This window comes from Melospiza georgiana, chromosome Z (genome assembly GCF_028018845.1).
Source record: "Melospiza georgiana isolate bMelGeo1 chromosome Z, bMelGeo1.pri, whole genome shotgun sequence".
NCBI lineage: Eukaryota > Metazoa > Chordata > Aves > Passeriformes > Passerellidae > Melospiza > Melospiza georgiana.
Genome location: NC_080465.1, coordinates 36,712,262 through 36,739,173, shown reverse-complemented (window position 1 = coordinate 36,739,173; position 26,912 = coordinate 36,712,262). Strand labels below are relative to the sequence as shown.

At 34.7% G+C, this 26,912-nt stretch overlaps 1 protein-coding gene across 36 annotated transcripts in view; it reads right to left on the bottom strand.

Moving 5' to 3' along the window:
• Positions 1–26,912, bottom strand: part of PTPRD (protein tyrosine phosphatase receptor type D) — a 1,169,657-nt gene that overhangs the window by 568,052 nt on the left and 574,693 nt on the right. The window lies entirely within an intron of this gene.

Below are 26,912 nucleotides of genomic sequence, written 5' to 3'. Positions count from 1 at the left end.
ATATATCAGAAGTGAAATGTACCTACTACAAACCACAAACAATTACAAGAGATTTCTAAGAGAATTTAAATTTGTTTAGCTCTGCAAATTTCCTAAACTACATAGTACAAAAGCCACAATTTTGATTATTTACATAAGAAATTTATTCTCTTCTCTTCAGTTACTTCTTTGGAGGTGGAGTGAGAAAACCTTGTAAGACATGGTAAGAAGGGTATAGGCGTAGGATTTAATTTTTTTCTCCTATTTTGATGGTCTCAGGCACTATCAATACCAATATCTGTATCATATTACATATTTGACATACTTTAATTTAGTTTGTGCACCAAACTACAGTTGTCTGTGAACTTTAAGAGTGATTTAAAATATAAAGAAAAAGGAATTGTCAAATAGATAGCTATAGCTGTTAGTAAATGACTGGGTAAAACCTCTATACAAGAGAAAAAGAGTTCAAGTCACCTGGATTACAGGTTTCTGGGCGTTTTGTTTTGTTTTGTTTTGTTTTGTTTTTTTATAATTTTGTCATTAATCAATGGATTATACTTGACAACTTTTCAAAACTATATTTTGGAATTTAATCTGCAACGGATAATCAAAATTTTATTTTACTTAAGACAGTGTCCTGCAAAAACAGTCCTTATGAGGCTTAGACTCTTTCAGAAATCCACTTCATATTTATGTCTAAATAAAGCAGACAAATATCATCTTCTTTCCTATTAACACCTCTCAGGAGATAAAAACAACCCACTCTCCACTCTTCCATTGTATCCTGTCGCTTACTTGATATAGTTACAATACTGTCAGAAAAATTCTCAAAGCCTTAAGGAAAAGAGCAAGTTTGTGGAATTAGAATTTCATATTTTTGATGAACCTGAACTAATCTCGTTAACTCCTTAAAACTTAATCCCACCACTTATTTTTCAAACTGTTGACTCAATATCATGTTTCCCCTATAATAACAGCTCTCTAGAGTATATGATGGATTTTTTAATATTTTTATTCATTTACCTTACTTTTCTAGAAATACATCTCATAGTTTGAAAAAGATTTCCTAGGAAGGCAGGGCAAACAAGTAGCCTATACTAATTTTGGAATCAATTTCTCTGTGGTGTTCCTCCAGTTCTGTTGAAAATCCTAATTACATCATTCATAGATTTCTTTCTTTTGCATGGTAAGATATCTTTTTGGGGTTTTTTTTGGTACTTTGGACTTTAGCATGTATCAATTTATGGGCTTTATTTAATCTTTATTTGTATAGCTGGTGGGAGTCAGTATTGAAAATTAATTTGATTGAGCATAGCAGCCACATTGTGCAGAACATCATTCAGTGAAGAGACTAGATGTGACAGTTACAAATAATTTAGGAGAAATTATCACCGAGGAAGGAAAGAGATAAATTTGTTTGATAGTGTCAGGTGTCCTGAAGGCACTGGTCCCTGTGTAGAAGAATCAGAGGGTTTTAAAAATATTGCTGATAAGGAAGACAAAACCTAACAGATCCCTAAACTGAAGTCAATACTACACCCTCTGGTAGAGTGACCTGCTCTTCTGAGATGACCTGCTTTGGAGTGTCCAGGTCTGGGACCTCCAACACAAGAAAGGTGTTGACCTGCTGGCCCCAGTCCAGAGTCACTACTTTGATTTTAATAGTTTGAGCAGGTCGCCTGTGACGACAGGCTGAGAGAGCTAGGGCTGTTCGGCATGGAGAGGACCCTATAGTGGCCTTTATTACCTACTGGGCGCCTACAAGAAAGCTAAAGAGGGTCTTTTCACAAGGGCACACAGTGACAGGACAAGGGGGAATAACCTTAGGATGAAGGAGAGTAGGAGATGTAGGGATGGTGAGGCACTGGAACAGATTGTCCCAGAGATGATGCGGGCTCCCCATCCATGGAGGCGTTCAAGACTATACTGGGTGGGATTTTGAGTAAACTGGTCTAGTGGAAGATTTTCCTGCCCTTGGAAGAGAGGATGGAACAAGATGATCTTTAGGGTCCCTTCCGACCCAAACTTTTTTATGATTATCTGATAATGAAGTTATTGGTGGAAGGCTCTTGTCAGCGACACTTAAGGAGAGTCATACTAGATACTATTAAGGCAGGATCATTATCTGTGTATCATACACAGCAAGAATTACAGTGACTGAAATATCAAATATAGAGTCAAGAGCCACATTTACAAATTTCTCCTATTACGTAGAAATATCAAGTTTTCATAAGTACAAGGACATCTTAACAAGTCATTGGGTTTCCTCTCACTTTTCTTTCTTTGTATTTATGGTGACTTAGCTTAAAGCAGACCTGGCCTTATTCCTTTTTTCTCTGCTTAGAACTGTATTTCATGCTTATTCTGATCAGACAGAAAACTAGAAAGAGAAAACAGAGAAGTAAGATTTATTTATAAGTGAATTATTGTTTCTTTGAATTTTTCTTACATGTAGTGGGTATCTCTTCTCCAATGTTTTGCCATTCTAGCTATTCATAGAACTTTTGCTGTGGATCATTAAGTTAATGAAATAACTTCAAAAGAAAATGTGCCTTTCCAAGCCTTTCCAGACACAATTTTGATACTGCACTTGCTCTGTCATTGGAATATTGACTATCACAGCTTCACTGCCTATGAGATTGGATTAAGATTCTGGAAATAATTTTTTTTAAAGGGTTGAAATTACATGGGGCTTAAAGTGTTTTAGATAATGAGGCCTTGGATGATCCCATCTTGCATGCTGCCTGCCTTCAGTTCAATACTTGCATCACAAAACCAGCAAAACCTTCCTGGCTAATGGAGTTTGGAGTTATGAAACAATATAAAAACTGTGATTAACTGAGGAGCTATAAAAAACTTTGGGCTAGTTCTACATCTTGTACCCCTACTTGACTCTGGGTCTGTAGTGTTAGTTTGTTTTCTTGACTTCATAAACTATATGTTCTTGTGACCCTTAATTATATCAATTCTATTGAAACTTCAAAAACTGGATGTCTATAGCCCTATTCATTTTACATGAGAACAAATTATTTCACTTCATGTGATAAAAATTATGTTCTATAAGTAACTGCAGTTACATTTAGTTCCAATTTCTTATCAATTGACACCTTTTCTTCCCAAGTATATATTTGAATTATTTTTATTGTCTTTTTCACATTTATTCAGAAATACAATTCAGTGAGTTTGGGATAGATTGGATTGCAGATTTTAAAATTTATTCTCATTATTTTTGGCTAATTCAGCAGTCAAGATATTTTTGTATTGCTCAGCATCTTCTTCCATGAAGACAAGTCAGCATGATAATTTAATGCTATGAGTGTAACACAAGTTTTATATTGCATTTTTTTTTTCCCAGATGGTAGTCATTAAAGGGATAATCAAACACAAGACATGGAATATACTTGGGAGAATACAGTGATGGAAAAATGTTACATGTTGTATGTTGTATGTTTTTAGCTGATCTTTCTTTCAATAGTCGCTTTCAAAAAATAAAACACAGCAAATATTAAATTAGTTTCAGCTTCATACTTCTGGTTGTGTGCCAGCTTAACTGCTTTATTTCATTCAAGTGGTGAATAACCAATCCTGATTCAACCTATCATTAAAAAATCAAATATTCTCTACAGAAAACACTCTCCATGTTCATAATACCAGTTGTCTCCTCTAGTCTTTCTGACGTCATGAGACCAATATGGATATTTTCTGGATTTGGGTTGTTATCCATTGTAGCAAAGTGTGCAACAATATTTCTTGTTATTAGTAATTCTGAAAAACGTGATGCCTATTTAGAATAAGATAACCTGTTTGTTTTTTGAAAAAGCTTTACAATGAAAAAAAAAAAGAACTTGCTTTACATTTTCTCTTTAATTTTTAAATCCTGCTAAGAAATGTGACTGAAAATACTATTAAGATAAATAAACAAGATTGAAAACAATAGTCAACAATATTGTTGACTATTTTAATATAAGGAAGAAACAATCACGTTATGATTAATTTACATAAAATGAATCCTTGTGGAATTTGTTTGTTTGGTGGGTTTTTTTTTTTCATTTTGTGTGTGTATGTGTTTTATATTGAACTGTAAGAAATACTGGAAAAGTTCAATCTGGAAAATGTTTGGCTAAAAAAATGGTTTCATGTGTGGTCTGCACTCTTGATAGTAAGGAATACTATTAAAATTGGTGACTGGAAAAAAATTTAGGTAGGATCCCTGTGGTTTTGATCGTATCAGTCTGCTGGTTTAATATTTAAAATATCAGATATAAATAACTTCAACATTTGGAGAACTGCCAGAATATGAATTATAATATCTAGGTCACTGCCTGTTTAAAACACTATTATCTGCTATCTAGAGTAAAACCTTAAATGGACCTTTTAACTACCAAAGAAGCTGTGCTGAGGCATTTTTGGAATAGCATATGTACGTATGGTACATGTGGTATTCCAAAACCACATTTCGCTGCAGAAAATCATAAAAGGAAAAATCATAAAGAAATTATTTTGATAAAAATACTGTATTTTTAATCTGTTCAGAAATCATTAAAACTTGATTTCTTTCCCCCCAGATACTTGTCTCACTTTACCAAATTTAGTAAAACTATTGGTTTTATATGCAGTTTGGTCACATAGTTACAGTTTTTTGTGCTGGACATAGTATGATAATTTAACAGGTTGTGTTTCTAAAAACGGGTTTTTTTACACATCAAGACAAACTTGCAAGAGGGAAAATGTTTGGGAATAAAAATTCATTAAGTTCAGTTACTGAAAAGGAGCAAGTCAGGAACTGAAATGACAAGGCTGAATATGGAATCACAAAGGTGCTCAATTTTCTCACTAAAAGAGCTAGTGTTGTGAGCAGATCTTAGACTATTTCCTAGAGCTTGTAGCAAAATTCATTGCTGTAAAATATAGAGACCTTCTATTTAGTTCATGGTATGGCAAAGTAGAAGAGATTAGAAAAGGAAAAAAACCTTATGATAAACATTCATTCACCATGTTGTTCTAAAATTCGTATTTTTATCTCTCTACAAAGGATACCTATGGAAAATATCACTGCTCCAAGTAGATGCTTCAGAAGGGTAAAGATTAGAGGGACATAGAGTAGATGCTTCAGAAGGGTAAACATTAGAGAGACGCAGATGAAACATTTAATGTCATGGCCTTTGTAGGAAAGCATGGATATAAACCAGTCAGTGATGAATGTCTTCCAGCAACTGCAACTTACTGAGAATGGAGTATTTAAAACAGCTAGAAGATGTGTCTGGTATTAAGGTGGAACAAAACTATAAATGTAGGTTATTTTAAAAATGGATTTTATCATAGAGTTAAATTCATCATTTGTTTCTCTGTGAAAATATGCAAATACCTAACTATACACTACATCTAAATGAAAGTTCATATAAGTGATTAAGTTCAAACAAGCTTTAAAAGACTTTTACTGCTTACACATTTTACTGTTTTCAGCACCAAATGAACCCCTAATAAAGGACAGAGAGATGATAGATGAAGTTCTTTTTAGAAAACACAAATCTTTCCAGAGACTTGGAAGATGTTTGCATCAAATCAGTGAAAAAAACAGTAAAAACCTTTTAATAAAAAATTTTTTGGTTTCAATTAAAACCACTACAGAGGCATTAACCATTTTATATATATATGCATACACACACACACACACACACACACGTATATATTTATATATACAAATATATACACAATCATATAAACACACATATATAGCGTAGAACTTTAATTGAGTTCCACCTACTGCCATAAAGAAAAAATGAGACTGTCAGTTACATTTATAATAATCACTGATCCAAGACCAGGACAACACAGTGTTGTGAAGAAGAGCCTTTAAAAAAGCTTGCAATGGTAAAATAGATGAGATACATAAAAAAAATAGTTTGATAATATATTATATTATTTGAGACTCCCTAGACTCTTCCCCCCCCCCACCCCCCGGCCAAAAAAAATCCTGCTTATCAGTTGGAATTAAAATTCTTATGATCAGACTGCCTATTTTATGTTCATTTTACATTTACCTAGAATTTGAATAAATAATAGCTCATATTCAAGCTAGCCTGAACTGGTTGTTACTACAGTTTATTACCGCTCTTATTAAAAAAAATTCCTCTGCACACTTCTATGTTACTGCAATGCAATGTTTTGTTATAGTTTCAGAGTCTGGTTGTGCAAGGCTTTGAAATAGTAAGCTGAACTTACCTTCCATGATGGTTTATTTCTCACAAAACAAGCATGTAGTGCACATATGGCCAGGTACTGGACACAGCTGATACAACAGCTGATGCACTGGAATATCTCAAAGAATGGGAAAGCAAAACATCAAAAAGTGAAAAATGGCCTTGCTGTCAGATTGTGACAGTAATTTGAAAACACGTTTGCACATCTGAAAAGACACTTGAAATATGTATCATTGAAGAAATAAAATATAGCTATTTCATCTTAATTTTCTTCATTTTTTAAAGAGTACAATATTGTTGGTATCCATTAATGTGAGTCATGTGGCGCAGTATATTTAATAAATCTGTTACTAAGAAAAATTTTCTGTGGCTTGTGGAAGTAATTATCACCTCTTTTGTGTTCATGATGGACAGAAAAGGTTATGACAAAGGTGTTGATTAACAAGTGATCTTGCTTAACATAAATATTGAGTGAAAATATAATATAAATATTGGGTGAAAATATAGTTTAGAAAAGTCAGCATGTTCCCCAGAAAAATTGAAACCTTGTAGCTAAAAAAATTTTCATCTCCCTTATACATTTTGGTAAATTTTGAGACCTGTATCAAGCATCTATTTGTACCTTGCCCAGTTACTAACACATATATTTACCAGAAAATACCAAAATATTAGACATTTCTTTTTAGTTATATGGACTATAGCTCTTGCATAGGAAAGCAAGAAAAAAACCCAAAAAACTTAAATGAGTGAATTCTAAAGACAGCTTGAAATATGCATGTATCATAATAAAACTAAAATAGATAAAACCGGCATATTCTCTTTCACCTGACCTTGTCAACATATACTTCTCATATGCTTGTTAAGTATGAATTCTGGATGAAATTATGGATGGATGTTGCTCACAACTGAAATTCTGATGGAAAATTTTGCTGAAAACTCTTTATTACTCTCCATCTTCCATGAGTGACTTAAGGGCAGTGTGGGAATGGATAATTTTGTACATATTACCTTTAGGACATATCCAAAGGCTCAGATGGAAAGTTCTTTGACTACCTTAGAATTAAGAAGCACAGGGTACTCAGATATATGACTGACTGTATAGCAGATTAACAACTTAGAACTGCATTCCTTGCAGGATGTGATAGAAATCTATGATTTCTTATGGTACAAGTCTCATAACAACAGGACTTGTACAGTCTGTCCAGAGGAATGACAGACAAAGCTGCTTTCTTTGGAAAGAAAAGGACTTCTAGACTAGCCTAGTTTCATTACCTTCAAGAGCAAAACCTGGCTCTTTGATGCTTGGTGAGAATACCTAGAAGTCTCACTGAAACATTAATTTTGATTTTAAACATTAAAGTAAGCAATTAATAATTTAAAAATAAGTAAATTGTTGACCATACATGGACATGGGTCAGCTCAACTGCCCTTTAGAACAGAAGCCCAATTACATTAATTTTGTAAGGCAAGATACTTAAAAGATAGTCTTTAGTTTGTTCACAGACAGAAAAATATCACTCTCGTTGCTATTACACCTCTTTCCTTAAAACTTTTAGGTCTATTACGTTCTAAGTAATATGAACTTCTATTTACGTAAAAGTGAAGGAAATAATGATTTAATAAGAAGTAAAATTTTACATATTATTAAGTAGAAATAATTATAATTTAAATATAATATATAGTGTAAAATAAATTTACTTCATTATAGTTTAATTTTCTTGGACTCAGAAGTTATGCACTTTATGAGTGTAGTAATTAGGGTAATCTAGGAAGCAAAAGAGTAATTTCATTCTATTTAATATAGTAACATAATATATGTTTTAAAAACAATTTCTGTTGGAATTCATGCACTACTAAGTTTATGAACATTTTATAGTTTATGTTATTATATAATCATAGATTAAAAAATAAAGTGAATGTAAGGCCATTATTTAAGTAAAGACATAATAAACAATGTGCATAAAATGTGAATCCAATTGCAAAGACACTACAATTTTAATTAGTAGATAAATAATATGCATGATATGTCAAATCTCTGTGTACAGCTTTCCTCCTTTTCAAGCAATGCATATTTTGAACATACACTTTATTACCAAGCTTCTAAAATGTCATCTCAGACCATAGGCCCGTATGTTTCATTTGCACACAAAGGAATTTATATCCTAATATTTTTTTGGCCCTTATATGAAAAGTAGAATATAAAATGTATGTGTAACATTTAGCAAAACATTTGGAAAATACATAGAAAAGAAAGTTTTTTTGACTCTCAAATTAATACTGAGTTCCTAATGCCCTCATTTAAAAAGGGGACTATAGTTTTACGTGACTTTTCAGTGACACACACATTTATTTAACTGAATGTTGATGCACTTAAATATCTCAGGTGAGGAAGATGAAGATCTTCCAAATTAAAAATGTCATTTGAGAATGTCTACAAGTTCTATATACCCTAATTTTGTTGTTTGAAATGGGATTTACAATGCTTAGCCACATGCTGATAATGCAGAAGTGGGTACAGCAAAACAATGTGAGAATTTAGCACTTAATCAAAAACCATACAAGACATTTATATTTCATTGTTATTCATCGTTTTAGTGTATCTGGAATTTTTTTCTGCAGGAACAATCATATGGCACTGATGAAACTTCTGTAGAATTGTTGAATAATTACCCCTTTTTTGCCCTTTTTTTGGTTTTTTTTTTGGACAGTTTCTGCCTGTCTACAAATAAGGATAGAAAACAGATCAAAAGGTAAATCAATCTGAAGGAAATGTAGTGAAAACCATCAGCCTGAGAATCTGTAGCTAATGAAAGACTGTTCTAATTTCATTTTATTTAGGCCATCTTGCAATGACTTCATGCCAATGTGAAGAAAAGGCATTGTACTATAAAAAGTGTGAAATTATGATTGTCTCCATTATATGTATGCGTAATGAATTTTCCAAATTCTCAACTAATACACTCAAGATGCATGTGTGGGAGAGTGGTAGGGAGAGCCATTATGGTTTTGGTTTTAGATTTGTTCCCTCACTTGGGGATCAGATCTGTGGATTTTCTTTATTCCATGCTTATTACTGTCAGATATAAAAAAATGCTTATGTTTGCAATTATGTTTTTCAAAAAAAAAAAAAAACCCGTTGCCAAAGCATGCATGTGTTGCACATTAGACAAAACAATGTGTTGAAATCTCAACTGTAAAAAAATCAAGAAATCAGATGGATACATAAAACAGTTGCTGTGTGTTTTAAAAGAGAAGAAAAACTCAGGTGTCAGGCTTCTATTTAACAATCAAAAAAAAAAAAAAAAAAGGGTAACTGAAGACCTGAAATCTCTCATAATCTTCCCAGGAAAGAGATAAAGATAGTTCTGAATACTACTAATGTTCTCTTAGAGGTTAACTAGGCTGGCCCACTTCAGCAGCCCATTGCAGTGCTTAGAACAATGACTGAAGAAGATCAGAGGTACTGAATGTTTTCATGTCTAATGAATGCGATAGATCAATGGATTGCATTTTTTAAATTATTTAATGAATATAATGAAAACTCTGAATATTTAATTCCTACTTAGAAAATGCTCTCCTGTTTGGAGAAAAAACATCTGATCCAAAGGAACTAAAATTATACTACTGCTTTTCTGCAGTTTCCTAGTCCTTAGGTTCATTATGGAACAACTAGATTACGTAATATAAAAACAGTCAGAGGACTGAATTTCCTTATGCCAAGGGGAACTTCAATTCTCTAGTGAATGTTCATTTGACAGCACTATTGTGACAGCATTTCTTCTGGACTGCCTTTGTAACAGTCCATCACGAGCAGATGATGGAGTTCACTTTCATAGTGTATGAGACAGGAAAGCAATTGCTATGCATTTAAGGCATTGTTTTCAAAAGAGAAACTGCCTGTGCTTTCTTCAGTCCTTCATGTATTTTTACAGCATGGTCTAATGCAGGATTCAGTGAGTGAGAGCTCCGTATGATTTAATGGAGTCCCAAATCCCAATACTGCTTCTAGAGAAGCCTGTTATTATCCTGAGACTTTCCTTAAAGAGTAATCTCAAATGGCTTGAGTAATTTTGGAAAGTGAGAATGAGAAAAGGACCAGACATCAAAATATTTATTCCAACGGAATTTTCTATTAGTGGCCACAATATAAATAGGTAAAAGCTACGCTCTGAAAACATAAAGGAAGAAAACTCATCAGGGACTTTTTCTTCAATAAATAGACTGATCATGTGATCAGAATGCTTCCTGTCCTCTGCAATAATTACACTGACATCCCCAAGCACCCTGCCACCTTGCAAGATTATTTTCATTTTGTGTTTACTAAAGAAATAAAAACAGGCTGGCAAAATCTGCCAATTCAAACAAGTACTGTCTCTCAAATAAAATGTAAAAGAAAATAATTACAGAGAATTATTGCAATAGAAAGGTTGTGGGATACTGTTTGTAACTGTTTATATAAACTAAACATAAAAACATAGTTGCACTTCAGTGTATAAATTACAGTCAGTACACATGGCTCTTATATGCTGTACAGAAGAAAGCAGTAAAAATCAAGGAGAAGAGAAGCACACATAATTTTGAATTTTCCAACTGAGGAGCTCATGTCTTTGACTTTCAAATGTGATGAGCTTTGATAGGCTCTGTGCACTTCATCCCACCTGCAGTTTCTTGGATTCACGCCTTGATTTGTGTCAACTGATTCACTGACTTTTTATGAAGGTGTTCAAATATACAGTGCCTTAATTAACTACCCAAGATTTCTGTCTCATTATGTGAGACAGAAAAGCCCACTAAGCTGTCATTGAACAGCAGTCATTACTTCAGAGCTCCTGTACTTCTGTGCATGAGGGCGAGGATGGTGATTGATTTATCACTATTTTAATAGATACTTGACCTGAGTGAGTCAATACAAATGTTTCACTCAGTGGTGGCAGAGGGCAAGTGATCCAATTATGTGAACACAGTGGACTAATAAAGGAGCTCTATTTTTTCCTAATTTCCTGAGAGAGTTGTTAAAATCTTCTGTTGTTTGATATTTAGTACAACTACTAGTTAAGAATATTAAACTCGAAATACTAGGGATAACATTAAAGAAAAAAAAGTCCAAATAACCACTAATAGCTTAACATCATTCCACAATTTCTTAAGTGCTATCAAGATGAAGTTTTTTAGTTTTTGGCAAGATATTAAACTCATTCAAGAGGATTTTTTTTTTATTTTAAATTTTTCACTGCTGTTCAAACCACTGAACATGACTTAAAGAGGCTATAGGTTAAACCATGCAGATAAATAAGAACTTTGTCTTTTTTTACAAAACTGAACCAAAACCAAATTAAACTGAGGAGAAGTAAGCAACTGTATGTGTGAGCAAGATGAACTCTCACAGAACAAGATGAGGCTGACTGGTCTGTAGCTTCCCAAATACTTTTAATTACTGTCTTGGAGACAGGAAGAATTTGCTTTGTTCTGGTTCTGGTCTAGGTCCAGTAGTTCATCTCCTGTTCCTGGTTCCCTAATTGCCCGTGTCAAGAAGATGTTGGCAGTGCACTTCAGAAAGATCCTGAAGTACTTGTGCCCTGTTTGTGTTGTCCTTCCCTCATACTTTGGGCTAAGTCAATTCTCTCTGGAAGACAAGGGCTTATGGATGTGAAGCTGTCAGAAGAAGGCATAATTTGCTTGTTCTTCATTAATACAGTATGTAGCAGACATTTATTCAGATGGATCCCTTGTCTTCCAAGCAGTCCTCAAAAAGGACACATGGTCGTTAAAATTAAAACTCTATTGCCAATGTCGAATATGCAACCAACTTTTGACCTCCGACATTCATTCATTTTTCCTCAAACCTTTCCCATTCACCAGGAAGACCAGGCAGAAGTCACCATGCACCAAGCCCTTCTCCTCATTCCCTGGAGATATATGGTCACTACTCAGGAAGTCTTAAATCTCCCAGACATATTGCTAGTACCATCCCTTATGGAGAAGAAATGTGGAATAATAGTCTGACCAACTGTCAAACTGAACAAACTTTGACAGCGTATCCATGATGTTCTGGACCAAACCCCTCAGTGTGCAGCAAATGTCCCCTTCTAACAGAACAAGTCAGCTTAGCAGCCTGCATGCCCACAGCAGGGAGTCTTCCACCACCATTCTTTGCCTCAACCTGCCAGTGCTGCCACAGGTCTCAGGCACAGGCTGATCAAAGTCTTTGTTGTGAGGAAGTCCTGCCTTTGCCCGTTCTGTGGGTCATAGGTGCATGTGGAGAAGGAAAAATCCTTCTGATGCCAGAGTTCACAAGATCACAGCCCAGCTGTCTCCATTTCCCAGTCTAACAAGCGTAGGCGCTGTCTCTGTTTCCTTAGTGCAACTTGGAAGAACGGTGTCAGCTCTTGCAGCGCAGTGCCTGGAAACACATGTGGTCTGCTGATCTCCTCCTACAGACTCATTACTCCTGCTGCAACCCCCCCTACCAGTGCATGCTTCCTGCAAGTGCAGACTGCTGCTTGTGGCCCCAGAGAGAGGCCCCAGAGGCCATTGCAGGCCCTGACCCACAAAACTTCATCCTCCCACTGGAGTTCATGGTGGGTATAGGCCTCTCAACTGCCTGTGAGCACTCTGCAATGTGCCCACCATTACTGAGACGAGCTCTCAGCAGACTGTCTGCCTCCGCTTCTGCCAAAATGCTGCCCTTGAGGGCTAACTGTTAGCTGAAGCATTAAACAGTGTGAGTTACAGTAAAATTCACTGTTATGAAGCTATACAATGCTGACTTTTCACAGCTTTCAATACCAAGTTATACAAATTTCTGTTGCGATTAGAAAGATACTTGGTTTCAGGGACAAATCATTGGTTCTAGAAATATTATCGTTATTTTTTCCTTGATTCATGGAAGGCTACTCTTAAATAGAATTATATTAATCTCTGCATTCCAGTGCCAGGTTAGAAAATGTACTTTATTTAAAAACATATAGTAATATATATTTGGCCTATCTAACTTTGAAAATACGTAGTAATAGAAAACAGAAAACTAAATTAGTGATAAATTAATGTAACTGAATATGTTTCAATTCTAGAATAACATAGGCATTGAAGGTATTAATAAACTGTCTCATTGAATCCTCAGATCTGTAATAGAAGACAGAAAAAAAGACTCCCTAGAAAATGCAGTTTGAGGAAATACAGAAGACAGAAATGAACTCTTAGTCACTGCAATGATTCAGAATTCAGATCAACAAAAATCTTAGAATGAATACAGTCAGTTCCTTCCCACAGGGATCTGTTACTGTAATGAAATTTTAGCCAATCAACAGATCCATAAGATTTTCGGAAGGTAACTGCACAATACTAGGAGTTGAATTAAATGCTGAAAAAACTATATAATTGTAAAGAAAAAAATTTACCATTCAAATGGTAAATTACTTTTGAAGAAAGAAGTCAAAATACTTATTATGAATTAATATAAATGCATTTGTAACAAAAACCGATCTTCAGACTGTCAAGGATATTCATCACTCTGTGCTTCCCTTTGCTTTATAGTAGCAGCTATCATCAACATATCCTTGCTCTTGTCTGCAAATTCTGTTTTTCTGTAAAATTCTGTTATCATCATGTTGAAGAAATTCAGTCACATAGTCACAGTCATGAAATTTTCACAACTAGGGTGGCAACATTTTGCCCATACAGCTTCAGAAGATGAAACGTAGTTTGCGAAATATTTGGGAAATTGCTCAGCCTTTAGGAAATACTCACTTGCAGCGAAAAAAAATTGATGCAAATGACTTCACATGCAAATAATAAGAATGCATATTAAATCTGCCTATAGCAGCCTTACTTTAGGCTGATATTTCTTTGGAATATTGTGCATATTTTGTTGAAACTTAGAAACATAGAAGCTTCCAGAGCCAGAGCCATGATTATCAGAAGCAATTTGACTCTTCCTTTTCTGGATCACATTTCCATTTTAAAAGACAGAAAGAAATTTGTCATCTACATAGAATGGAGTATACTGAAGGGTAAAAAAGATAGTTCTTCCTTTTTTTTTTTTTTTTTATTAAAAGTACTGTGAAAAGAAACCTCACAACTGTGCAGAACAATTAGCTGTAAATCAAAAATGGGACCAGATTGTGTTAGAAGACCAGATGATGTAACTGGCTTTTAATTTCTGGGCTCTTAGCTTTAGTATCCTAAATCATGAGTATAGATGAGTTATTTAGTCAGATTCAAGCATTCATCTGTTTTGCCCAAAGTTCATCTGGAGCTATTTAAACCTCAGGACTGAGATGAGGTAAGAGAGTCTGACATTAATAATCCCACGCAGTTATTTATGTGACACAAGATAACCCTTGATATCCTGGTCTTAATTTAGAAATTAGTCAGTCTTCCAATTGTTTTAAAACCGCAGTCATGGCTGTGTAACTTCTATGGTTTGAGCAGTGTGATATTGTCAGTATAAAAATGTTAATCCTCCAACCTACAAGCCTTAAGTCTTCTGCTAAAGAAATGTGTAAAGGCGAAATAGAATACATCTGATACCGATACACTGAATTTTGTTTATATCCTAAAATATTATCAAAATATAGCCATTCTGAAGGTTCTGTTATGTATCATTTACCTTCATTTACATTAGGTTTGCACCATATTAAGTGGGAGCAGGCTGAAAGTCTTTTCTTTTGAAAAGAGTACTTCTAGAATTGTATTATTACTGACAAATAACACTGTTTTAAGCCAGCATTTACTGAGTTCTGTGTGGTACTGGATGCTTAACTTATTTTCACTAAATCTTTATTGACATGTTTATTACTTAGGATATCTAGGACTTGTTTTTCTGATCTCAGCATTAAAAACCTCTTTTAAGGCCTCCCTATTGAGAAATGGTTGCAGCAACTGAGATAAAATGTGAAGACACTATCTTTAAATATTCTATTGCATTTGCAGATTCTGCATTCTGCATTTTGGTTTTTTTTTTTGTTGTTTTTTTGTTTTTTTTTTTTTTTTTTTTTTTGTTGAGATTTGCAACTGAAAAACAGAGTTTATAGTCTAGCCCAGAGCCTGTAAACCACATTAACATTCAGGGAAAATATCTTCTTTTGCAAATCTAGAAAACAGCACTTTTGAACTGATTACTTAATTACTTCATCCACCCCCAAATGAAGATATTACTCTTCAGTACAGCTGGTCAGAAAATGCAATGTAACCAGCCCTTCCTATGGAACTCAAAGATAAGAGCTGTGTTTTCACTGAATGTCTCCCTAGCATATCAATGAAGTAAAATTCTGTGCTGTGTGTACCATAAACATACTACAAGAAATAGCACATTTATATGTATGACATTTTCTGTGAATATTTTTTCGAATTCAGTGGGAAAACCTGATCACAAACTGCATTATTAGAAACATTTGCCTTTATAATATTTCAACTTTTATTCTATGAGAAATGAACTTTAAAATGTGTACCTCATCTATAGCAAAGTACCACTGTCAAAATTAAAGATTCGAGTCAGAGGGACTGAACCTTATACAGAGCAAAGACATGGCTAAACAAACAGGCTGGAGAGGGGCTGGGAACACAAACCCAGTGAGGAACGGCTGAGGGAGCTGGGGGTGTTCAGCCTGGAGAAAAGGAGACTCAGGGGTGCCCTTATCACCCTCTACAACCCCCTGAAAGGTGGCTGCAGTCAGGGGGGGTTGGTCTCTTTCTCCAGGCCGCAACTTAAGCTGCACCAAGGGAAATACAAGTCAAATATCAGGAAAAAGTTTCTCATGGAAAGAGTGATAAAGTACTGAAATTATCTGTCTGGGGAGAGGTGGAGTCACCATCCCTGGATGTGTTTACAAAAGGACTGGATGTGGCACTTTGTGCCATGCTTTAGTTGAGGTGTTAGGGCATGAGTTGGACTCCATGGTCTTGAAGGTCTCTTCCAAACTAGTTCTGTGATTCTGTGAGTCTGTGAAACTGATTCAATGAAGCAACACACTGCCATTTTACAAAGAAACAAAATCCATTCCTGGTTTGTTCTGAGCCCCTTCTGAGAAAGCAAAGTTCTTAACTCTGATCTGGAAAAGCAAAATACTAAGTATCATGTTCGCTCTGAGAAGTGGATGACCTCTGTGTAGGCCACCTGGCTTTAATAATGCTGTAAATATATCAAGGTTAAGCTCCTCTGAAATGCAAAATCCTTGCTCACTCTTTGAAGACTGAGTAAACACCAAAGCAACAAATGCAGGCAAAGTGCTGCTTTGAGCAGATAAACAAATACCAGCTGAAAACTAAGGTTAATGCAGTAGCCTAGCAGGAAATAAATGTGTGAAAGCTTGGTTAAAGATTTATTGTTATCCATCAGAGCAGACTGTTCCCAATTATGTACACATCAGTAAAGTGGCTGTTATTCCTTTGACAGCACCTTCCTATATATTAAATGTAGATACATACAAAAATACATACAAAAATAAAGATGTAGCAATGAGCAAATCATCATTTAAAGAAAGCTTTCCACAGAGTAGAATTGTTTACATGAGTTATCAGAATTCGCTTATTGACTGCAAAGGGAGGAGCTATGATAGCAAGTACCATACTTTCTTAGACTGCTTAGCATCCTTTTACTAACACAATCTTCAGGCTTGTTATCTTAGTAGTGGTTTGAAGGAACATCATGCAGACAGCAAATTCTGGAAAATGGAACAATGTTGAATATCTTTTTTGTATCTGTATAAAACAAAAAAATAATTAAAACCCCCAAATAATCAGAGTCCAACTAACAGGTAAGTAGAGTAAGAATTAATTAGTTCCTGCACCAACACTGATAAGATCTTAGGTGACATTTAATTTTTAAGAGTACAAAAGACAGATACTTCTGAGAAGATTAAAACTTTATTCAAACCATTTTTAAAACAGTACTCCAAAGCAAATAAAAGAAAAGGGTTTACTTTTAGCTATTAAGCTCAGTAGGCCTCAAAAATTTTGAATATCAAGCCATTACTTAAGATAATGTCATTGGGCCAATCTTAATACCTATTTTTAAAATATTCCTTTAAATTCTGTCATTGTGATAACTCTTGCTTTGGATCCAATGTTGCATTCTGTATACCTAAAGCACTCACTATGTTAAAAAAAATCAAAACCGAACCAAAACAAAACATAAAACCCAACATTATTTTAGTCATCTTTGCTGAGCCTGAAGAGTAGTATTTCAGAGAGGAAAATAATTTATACTTGTCAAATGATCACTGTTTCTTAGAGATTTTTTGAATAACTGGATAACTATGATAACTATGCAGCTAGTTGTGACTCAATTTTCACAAATTAGAAACTAAAACAATTTTTTCTTATTGGAAAACCAAGAGACTAAATATGATCTAGGATTACTGTTCAAAAGGAATTGCTAATGTTATAATCTAGTCTTTATCCAGGTCTAGACTCATGAAAGCCTTATAGAAAGCAGAATACCTGTTTCTGTTGCACTGAAAATAGTAATTCTCAGCCAACAAAATGATGGTCCTTCTGTAATTTAACCATTAATGCATTAATCTTTGCAAAGATTAAGACTTTGATTTAGCTTGAAAAGAAATAAAGACATGTAAAATATTTAGAAAGTACCTGCAGAAACTTTGATACAAATATTAGACTGCTACTTTATTACTGTAACTACCACTACTTCTTTTTCAGATATGGGCATTGTTTTGAACCCCAAAAAGCAGCAGGCTTTGGGGAATATCAGAAATCTGATAATGCCAAAAAAATCTTGGCGGAATAGCAAATGATACATTAAAGGGTAGCAAGTGCTACACCTACAGCTTATCATGGGAAAAGACTGTTTGGTTCTCTGAAGTTTGCCTTTGGGACAATAGAGAACTTCTCCCTGACACCTCTTGATTATAGAAAATATTTCTAATGAACAAAAATATTAAGGAATTTTTTTGTACCTATTGGACATGACTGTATCCATGTAGCAGATTTACAAATGTATCTGGTAATGATGCTGTATTATTTTGGACAATGATGTAATTTGGGTTTGGAGTTTACTGATTAAAAATATATTTCTATTTGCAAGAAAATAAAGCATTAGGAAAAACAGTGTGGCTATGGATGACCAGCTCATGTGAGCTACTTGACTTGTTACAGAAATGGTAGAAATTCACACAAAGAAAGGATCTCAACCCTGTACTTTTTACGTTGCAGAAGTGCAGCAGCTATTTGATCATACACTGGAAAGGAGGGGGAGGAAGAGGAGCAGGAGCAGGAGGAGGAGGAGGAGGAGGAGGAGAAGAAGAAGGAGAAGGAGAAGGAGAAGAAGAAGGAGAAGGAGAAGAAGAAGAAGAAGAAGAAGAAGAAGAAGAAGAGGAAGAAGAAGAAGAAGAGGAAGAAGAAGAGGAAGAATAGGAGGAGGAGGAGGAGGAAGAGGAAGAGGGAGAGGGAGAGGAAGAGGAAGAGGAAGAGGAAGAGGAAGAGGAAGAGGAAGAGGAAGAGGAAGAGGAAGAGGAAGAGGAAGAGGAAGAGGAAGAGGAAGAGGAAGGAATGAAGTGAGGCTCAGGGAGTCAGGAAGGGAGAAAAGGAAGGAAGAAAGACTATTGATCAGAAAACTTATAAGAACGCACATACATTAAGATAATTGAAGTGAGACATATTTGAGTTGTATTCTCAATAACAATGAACACAATAGAAAAATATGTACTTTTGACTGAAAAACTGAAAATATAAATGCATCATTCAGAATATTCTTAGATTTTAGATCTGACTAGGCATCTCTTTTTTTTTCTGCTTCTCTTGGTTTATCTACTTGTGCTTCTTTCCCTTATATTTCTAAAGAGAAAACAGATATATTCTCAGTTTTCAGCTTTTATCATAATACCCCTTTCAGTGTTACCCAGGCTGTTATTATCTCCATGTTTTCTACCTGAATAAAGCTCCTATTTTCCTATTCCATACATGTACTGTACATCATTGAAAGGAACATCTCAGGTCACTGAATAATAGGGTCCTGTTATTATAGTCAGCTGAGTTATATAAAACCTCTCACAAAAAAATCACGCTATTTTACAATCCATTAGATTATTATTTCTAGAGAATGCTATTCTTGAACCACTGATGATAAGAAATCATCACATTTTCCAGCTTATACATTCTGTGGAAGACTCATTCTATATATTTGTACACTAGAAACTTTTAAATTTCTGCTAGACACAACATTTCTATAGAATCCCTCAAAGCTAATAGTTATATTTTTTGAGTCTCTGTCCATTACTAAATGGTTTTCTTGCATCTTTTAAATTAACCTCTCAACAGCTCTTTCTCCAAGACTACAGCTCTGTCCAGAGTTCTAGCCGAATTTCCTATCAGAGCAAGCATAATTGCTCCCCTAATCCTTCCAGTCAAATTTCTATTTATGTGTCCTTTAACTGCAACAATCATTCTGATTTTTGTCTAATAAGATAAAGATGTATTTTTCTTTTCTATCATTTCTAGTTGATGGGACTCTAAAAAGGAAATTCCTGCACATTTCTTCCTCATGACATTAAATTATTGTTAGGCTGCATTTTTTTTAGTAAGATCATGAATCTTGATTATACATGATGTGGAATACCAAAAGATATCAATCAAGAATTTTATGCAATTCATATAAATGTAAGTGTTTAACCATGACATAATGAACCCTGTTGTCAGGGTTGCTAGACTTAAACTGCAGCAGGGACTTCTCAAGAATACATTAATATTATTATTATTTTCTTTAAAAAAGCAACATCTTTTGCTAAAGCTCCACTGTTAAAAATATCTGCCCCTCTCTGTTCTCTCAACATCCAGAGAACAGGAAAAAAGTCCACAAAACACACGCACACATATGCAGCCTGAAGCAGAGATACATAATGGGAAAACCAAAAATCTATCCCAAGGTTAAATCCTGGAAAGCAATTGATTAGAATCACAGTATAGTGCTACAAGCATAACAAGAGCCATCAAGTTATTTTAGTATTACTCAGAAATGTTCATTCACATATGGAGTCAGACTTCACCTAAAATTCCCTAAATTAAGTTATATTCAAGCTGCAGAGGAGATACCTTCCTACTACTACAGTTTTACTTAGACAGAATGTGCTTTTACACTTTATTATTATTTGTTACTGAAAATTTAAAAGTGAACAAACTAGTGCATGACTTTATACTTGGAGGACTTCATGCCCACTAAACCAGTGAGAGGGACTTCATATTGGTTTGACAGGGAATAATGATCAAAGCACGATAAGAAATGGAAGCATCAACACCACTGTGGAAGTGCAAGGGACACTGCAACTCTGTGGGATCAGGGGATCATATTGTTGTTTTGGGAAGTTTCTAGTCCTGTGAAGCTTATATCTGAGATGTGTGTATGGAGAAAATGTTGGTGACCAGCAAATCCTCAGATGGTTAGCCCTTTCTCAACATCTACATGGACACCAGCAATACTCTTGGGTTACCTCTCTCGTGGGAGGACACTGCAGAGCTCTGAGGGTCTAAAGGCACATCACAGACAGGCACAGATTATATCATCTTAGTTTCTTCAGTGAAGAGGAACATAAGTGCACATAAGCAAATGTATATGAACTGAGAGACAAGAGGGATTAGAAATCTGCGCACTCTTGTGCATTTCTACGATTTCCCTCAGAAAAAAGAAATGTGGTAAAGGTAACTCACATGGCTTGAGTATGGTGATGAATGAAAGAGGGCTTTCTAGTGGGGACAGGCAGAAAAGATGAAGAGCAAGGAGGAACCTAGCATGTGGAGAGAATTAAGGCTGAGAATGGTTAATGGGTCCATTGAGTACTTATCAGGAAAATCGGAGCACAACTGACTGTGAGAGACATTTTAATAAATATGTCTGCTACAGGACACCAAATCACTAAGAGAAAAATCATTTCCTTCACTGAAGGAAGCAGTGCAAAATCATATGCCTTCGTACATAGGAGACTTCAGCTATCCTAACAACTATAAGAAGGGCAGTGGGAGAGAAGAGCAAGTATTACTGATGATTCTGAGCTGACAAAACAAGTCAAATTTCTTGGACATGTTGTCTATTACCCCTTTGGTCTGCAAGATCCTTCAGTTCCTTCCTAAGCTAATCCTGTAGGTACACAACTACCTTCCCCATCTTTGTATCTTAGGCCATGAGTCTATGCTTTAGAAATGTTCCCATCCCTGCCTGTGTTTCTTGATTCTTGCTGAAGTAGTCCTTGACCTGGTTCATTTCTTGACTGAGAATGTCAAAGAACTCATTGTCATTACTACCCTGTTCTGCTCAGCCTGTGAGGTGAGAGTCAGGGTGGTGGCCCAAAGGCCCTCTTTGCCTTTGGCCCATCTCCAGCTGCTGGCTTATAATCTTCTGAGGGTAGTCCTCCAGTTTCAGTGTACTGGTGGCTCCAATCATTCACGAACAGAGTGGATATCATTAAATAGATCAAAAACTGAATTTCATATACTAAGCCAGATAAAGAAGTTATCATGCATACAAGAAAAGGCTGGGAAGGTAGGGTTTGTGCAGCCTACGGAAGAGAAGATTTTTGGGGGAGATCTTATTGCTATCCTCAAATACCAGGTGAGAAGGTGAGGAAATCAATCTCTTCTCCAGCACACAGAGCTAAGGAGAAGAAGTTGTAACATGGGATGGTTTGGCAAGACATTAGAGAAAAAAAATTACCATCAGAATAGTTGAAGAACCAGAAAAAGTTATGCAGAGAAGTTGTAGAGTTGCACAAAGAGAATGGCGATTCTTGGAGACACTCTACCATCTGAACTGAGCCTGACAGGTCCTGCCAGGGCCCGGTCTAGCTCTGAACAGGGAGCTGATAAAATGATATTCAAAAGTTTCTCCAAAAATACAGCATTCCATGATACTCTGATAACCTGCTTTGGAAGTAAACCGTGATTTCTGAATCATGTTATGTCAGAAAATTATTTACTATCAAAATTTTATCCAATAAACCTTTCCAAAATTTAGTTCTGCCTTATCATTTGAGACTTGGAACTGTACAGTTTAGTCCAAATTCTTTTGCTCTCTATGTTACTTTTCACACATTGGAAGCCACCTGTATTAAGATAAGTACTGTTCCATGAAGCTGAAGCATTTATATTACAAAGTAATATTATATTTCTATTAGAATAGAAGAAGATGCATTCAAGAGGAATCCTTACTATCTTTTTTATTTAGTGCCCAGGAATGGTTTTGGTGTATATCAGGCAATGGCCTTAAAATGTGCCATGGTAATAATGTTAAAACTTAGTACAAACGTTACTCACATTTTTATGTAGAGAAAAGTGAGTCCCTGATCACCTTGTAAAATTGATCATCTTGTAAAAGATTTCATGGATTTTTCCTTTCTAATTTTCAAACTTTAAAGTAGTTTCCACGTGGGTTTTCTTGGCCTAGGAGTTACAGAGATGAGTGGCTAATATTGGGAATGTATATTGCCCCATTGTCAAGATTCAAAATGTCAACATTAATATATTTTTAATTGAAATTACCAGTCTAATCACTTTGTGTTGTAGTAAGCATGATTCTATTTAGGCATTCAACTAAATATAATATTATACCAAGCTTATAGTATATTAATTACATATTTTTCAGCCTTGCAGTTTTCAGCAAAGTTCCCCAGCTTTGGAGTTAATGGAATTTACATGTCTTGTATGAACAACACAAATAAGAAGAAATATTATGCAATGAGTTAGTTTTGATAGGACACACATTTAGCCTCTTTTGGAAAAGAGTGTAATATCTCTTTCTTGGCAATGGAGGAGTTGGGTAACTTCAAGATAACACACATCTAATTTAGATCCAATGAAATTGCTTTTCTAAATCTAGCTCATTGAGAAATAAAAACCAAATGTGCTTTCATTTTAAAAGTGAAAAAATTGCAAGTACAAAGATTCAAGGAAAACCTCATATAATTTAGCCTAAAATGTGGAGATTGATGTGCATTAAGGTTAGTTTTATGTGGCATGTTGAACTTTATTTGGATTTTCACAAATTAATGTTTCTAGATATTCAACAAATTAAACCAAATTAAATATAAGCTCAGTACATAGTGAACAGCATAATTGTTCACATTCCTCAGTTTGAAAATACCAGAAACATTTGAGTTTAGCTGAACTTCCTTATGAGAACCAAAGTCCTAGTTCACAAAACTACAAAATCTAACTTACTTCCCAATATGGCAATATGAGCCACTTGAAGAACCATAGCTTTAAAGGCACAGGCTTACATAATTTCCATTATGAATAATAAAGAATGATCATTGCATACCTCTCAGAGGGAGGTTGTTTCTTAAGCACAAGCAAATTATGAAAATTTATGTATTCAATTCTTCAATAATGACCTTGTTTGGCTGGTGCTAAGAAGATGATTACCTTTAAGGACTGTTCTTCCTGAGAAGAAAAGGAATTTTTCTGGAACTGTTGTCACCAAAAAGATATCCTTAAATACTACTGATGAACATACGAGAATGTATTCTATGGCATAACTTGTAGATCAGCTTTTTTGTTCAGTTTATCAAGGAGAGCATTGATGAACCTCTGAAGTGTCTGAGTTCAAAAGAAACACATACATACAAAATGTACTAGCTCCCAGGCTGAGATTTGTTTTGTAGCTCATCTACAGATTGTCCCTTGGTTTACCTTCCTTAACTGGACTTCGCAGAGAATTTCTAGTCATTAGTATAGACATCTCAGCAGAAGAGTTTCTGATTTCCCAGTATAGTGAATGCTGAGATATTGTTGCTCTGAAGTTCTCTTTTCAAGGGAGACCTTAACTTGGCCTATAACTTTTCCTAAGTTATGAAGCAGTTTAAGAGAACAATATAGAAATATTTATTCCATCAACAAGGTAGAAAAGTATTAATTTTATCTCAATCAAGGTCTAGTCCAGTTACCAACTTGCAAGGCTTTCTTCCTTACATTGCTTTGTTAGTTTGGATGCAGTTTAAAACAAAAGTTGAAAAAACCCTCCAGGATGGAAGTTCCCACAATGAATTAAATTTTCCTTTAAAAGAAAGAAGGAACAATTATTTTTAAAGTCCCAGATGTTTGACATTTGGATATTGGCCACAAAGAACGAGCAAATGAAAGTCTGACACAAGACCTATGGATTAGGAGTGTAGCTGAATAGAAAGATGAATTTCTTTTGTTGTTGTTTTAGTGTTTTTGGTTTTCAAATTAACATTAATAGCCATCCTTGCAATGTCTACAAGAGAATGTTAAATGCTCATAATGACACCAAAACACTAAATCACCCGAAATGTAATTTTCTGCATGAGAACAAACTCTAGAACACATGAGCACAAGATGTTCTGCATTTAAGAATGTGGTTACACATAAGAAGTATGAAGTTCCAGGAGGGTCGTGTTATACAGCCCGTGAGAATCAGGTTCTCAGACTTCATGCTCTGTCAATTAAAAACTCTTAGCTGATCACTCATAAAGGGTATTAACATAAATGGTTTAACTTCCCTAGATATAATTCTAAAGATGGATTACTATTCCAATCCAAAACCATACATACTATAGAATCTCAACTGTGCAAAAGCAAGAAAAAAGGACAAAAAAATTTAGCGTGCACAAAAATATGTACGTGTAAGAAACCCACCCTCTGAGTAGCAGGAAGCATGTCAATTATTGCTTTTATTCATTAAAATTTCTATCTCATACAAAATGTGAGTTTTGTATGAGATAGAAATACAAAAGTGAGATGAGATAGTATCTTCTAAATTCCAGAGAAATATAAATAGTGATTTTGGACAAGATATTTGTGCTAATTGAGAATTGAAGAAGGAAATATTACTAATAGTATTGAAATCTCTGTATCACTTTGAGAAAAATATGTTTTAATTGATCTGACTGTGTGTGTAAATTGGTTACCACAAGGGGGTAACTGCTATAAGTCCTTAGCAATTTGAAGTCTCAGTATGTAAGCAGATAAATTGTACTGCAGGACTGAGAAATATGTCCTATCTAAGCCTGGAAATGTTGCTAAGGAGTGTTTTTGCCACTGTAAATAGAGAGAAATATCTCCAATCCAATGATTAAATGGAAATTTAAAAGGTCTGCTATACTCTTGGGAAAAGAAAAACTAACTAAGGCAAAACTAACAAGCGTTAGCCTAGTTTGAAAAAAGATTCAAAATAATGAAGTTAGGTATTGAAATGAGGACAAAGTAACATAAAGAAGAAATTAAACAACTCTGAAGGGGGAATAAGACCAAACCAATAGACGAGACAAAAGAAATTTTCAACACCTTATGAAACAGATTACAGATGAGTTTAAGAAGAAATAGGACTGGGGTTAAACCTTACAAAGTCCATTAACACGTAAGCATTAGTTGACTTCAGTGTTCTTTAAATCATTCTGCTATAAAGTGACACACTGATGAGGAATAAAAACATATTTTTGTAGGTTTTTGAGAGCATCTTGCTATATAACTGACAGATAACCTTATACCTGACTTTATTTATTAATTTTTTGGTGGTTAATAAAGTTACAGTTTTGTGGGTTTTTTTTCTAAGAGTTATAGTTTTGATACTTACATGATTAATTATTAAAGAAAATAATTTCTTTTAAATTACCTGCTCAAGATGCTCATAAAGAAGACACAATAATAGAAATTTGATCACAAGGAATGTGAAATTGAAAACTCTTCTTTTCCGATAGTGTTAATGGATATGGAATGAATCATCCAGCTGTTCTTAGCCCCTGTCTGCTAAAAGATAAGGAAACTATTGTAGTGATGCCTGTTTAATAGAGACAAGCTGGGTAAGAAATGTGATGCTGAAATATAATGACCATTTTATCAAAGCAGTACATAATCACATACAGAAAATTTTGCTGAAAAATAATGTCATATAGACCCTGAGATTCAAGGACTTATTCATTCTTTCTTCAAAATTGAAACACATTTACAAGATACAGTTAGCTTTTAAAGATAAAAGGAGATTTTTGAAGCAACAAAGTTCTGCTGGATGTTCTATTTTTATGAAAAATTGCCAAAGATGAGAAAAGGAAGAGTTGACAATGCTTCATGAACTCACTGTAGGACTTGGGGACAGGATTTGTAGTCCTAGATCTTCAGCTCTTTCTTTAGGTATTGTCAACTGCATCAGCCTAACCTGACTGACTGTATATTAAAATTTGGTAATCTTGTTTCCTGGATTAACATCTACATTAATTTTCCATGTAAAAAAATAGCTATCACAACTGTTTCAGAGAAGATTGGTATTGTCTAAGTACTTCCTAAGATTTTTCTGTTATTCACATAATAATTTATTTTCAAGATTATTGCAATGATGAAACAATATATTCAGATTATGGAGCTATAACATTAAAAAAGTTGACATGTAGCAAAAAGACTACACCCCCCCAACCAGAAATGTTACTGAAAAAATAAAAGAAAGGCAAAATATGGAACAACCAACAAACAGGAAAAGATGAAGTAGGAAAGTCTGTGTATCTAGAGCACTCAAATACACTTTTTTTTTCTGTAAAGTTGTTTTTAATTTTTTTTTTAATTTTTCTGGGTCTCCTGTAACCAGCATGCAATGCCCTTGTTTTACCTTTATAGTGGGAATTTTTTGAGGACATTGAAAGCTGTGTCCACTTTTGTCTATTTAGATTCTTCTTTCATTCTTAGTGTACATTTCTATGTCCATCACTATTTCTCTTAATTTATGTGGTGGAAATCTTGTTTAACTGAAATAGGCCAGCTTTGTATCAGGGTTCTCCCTTG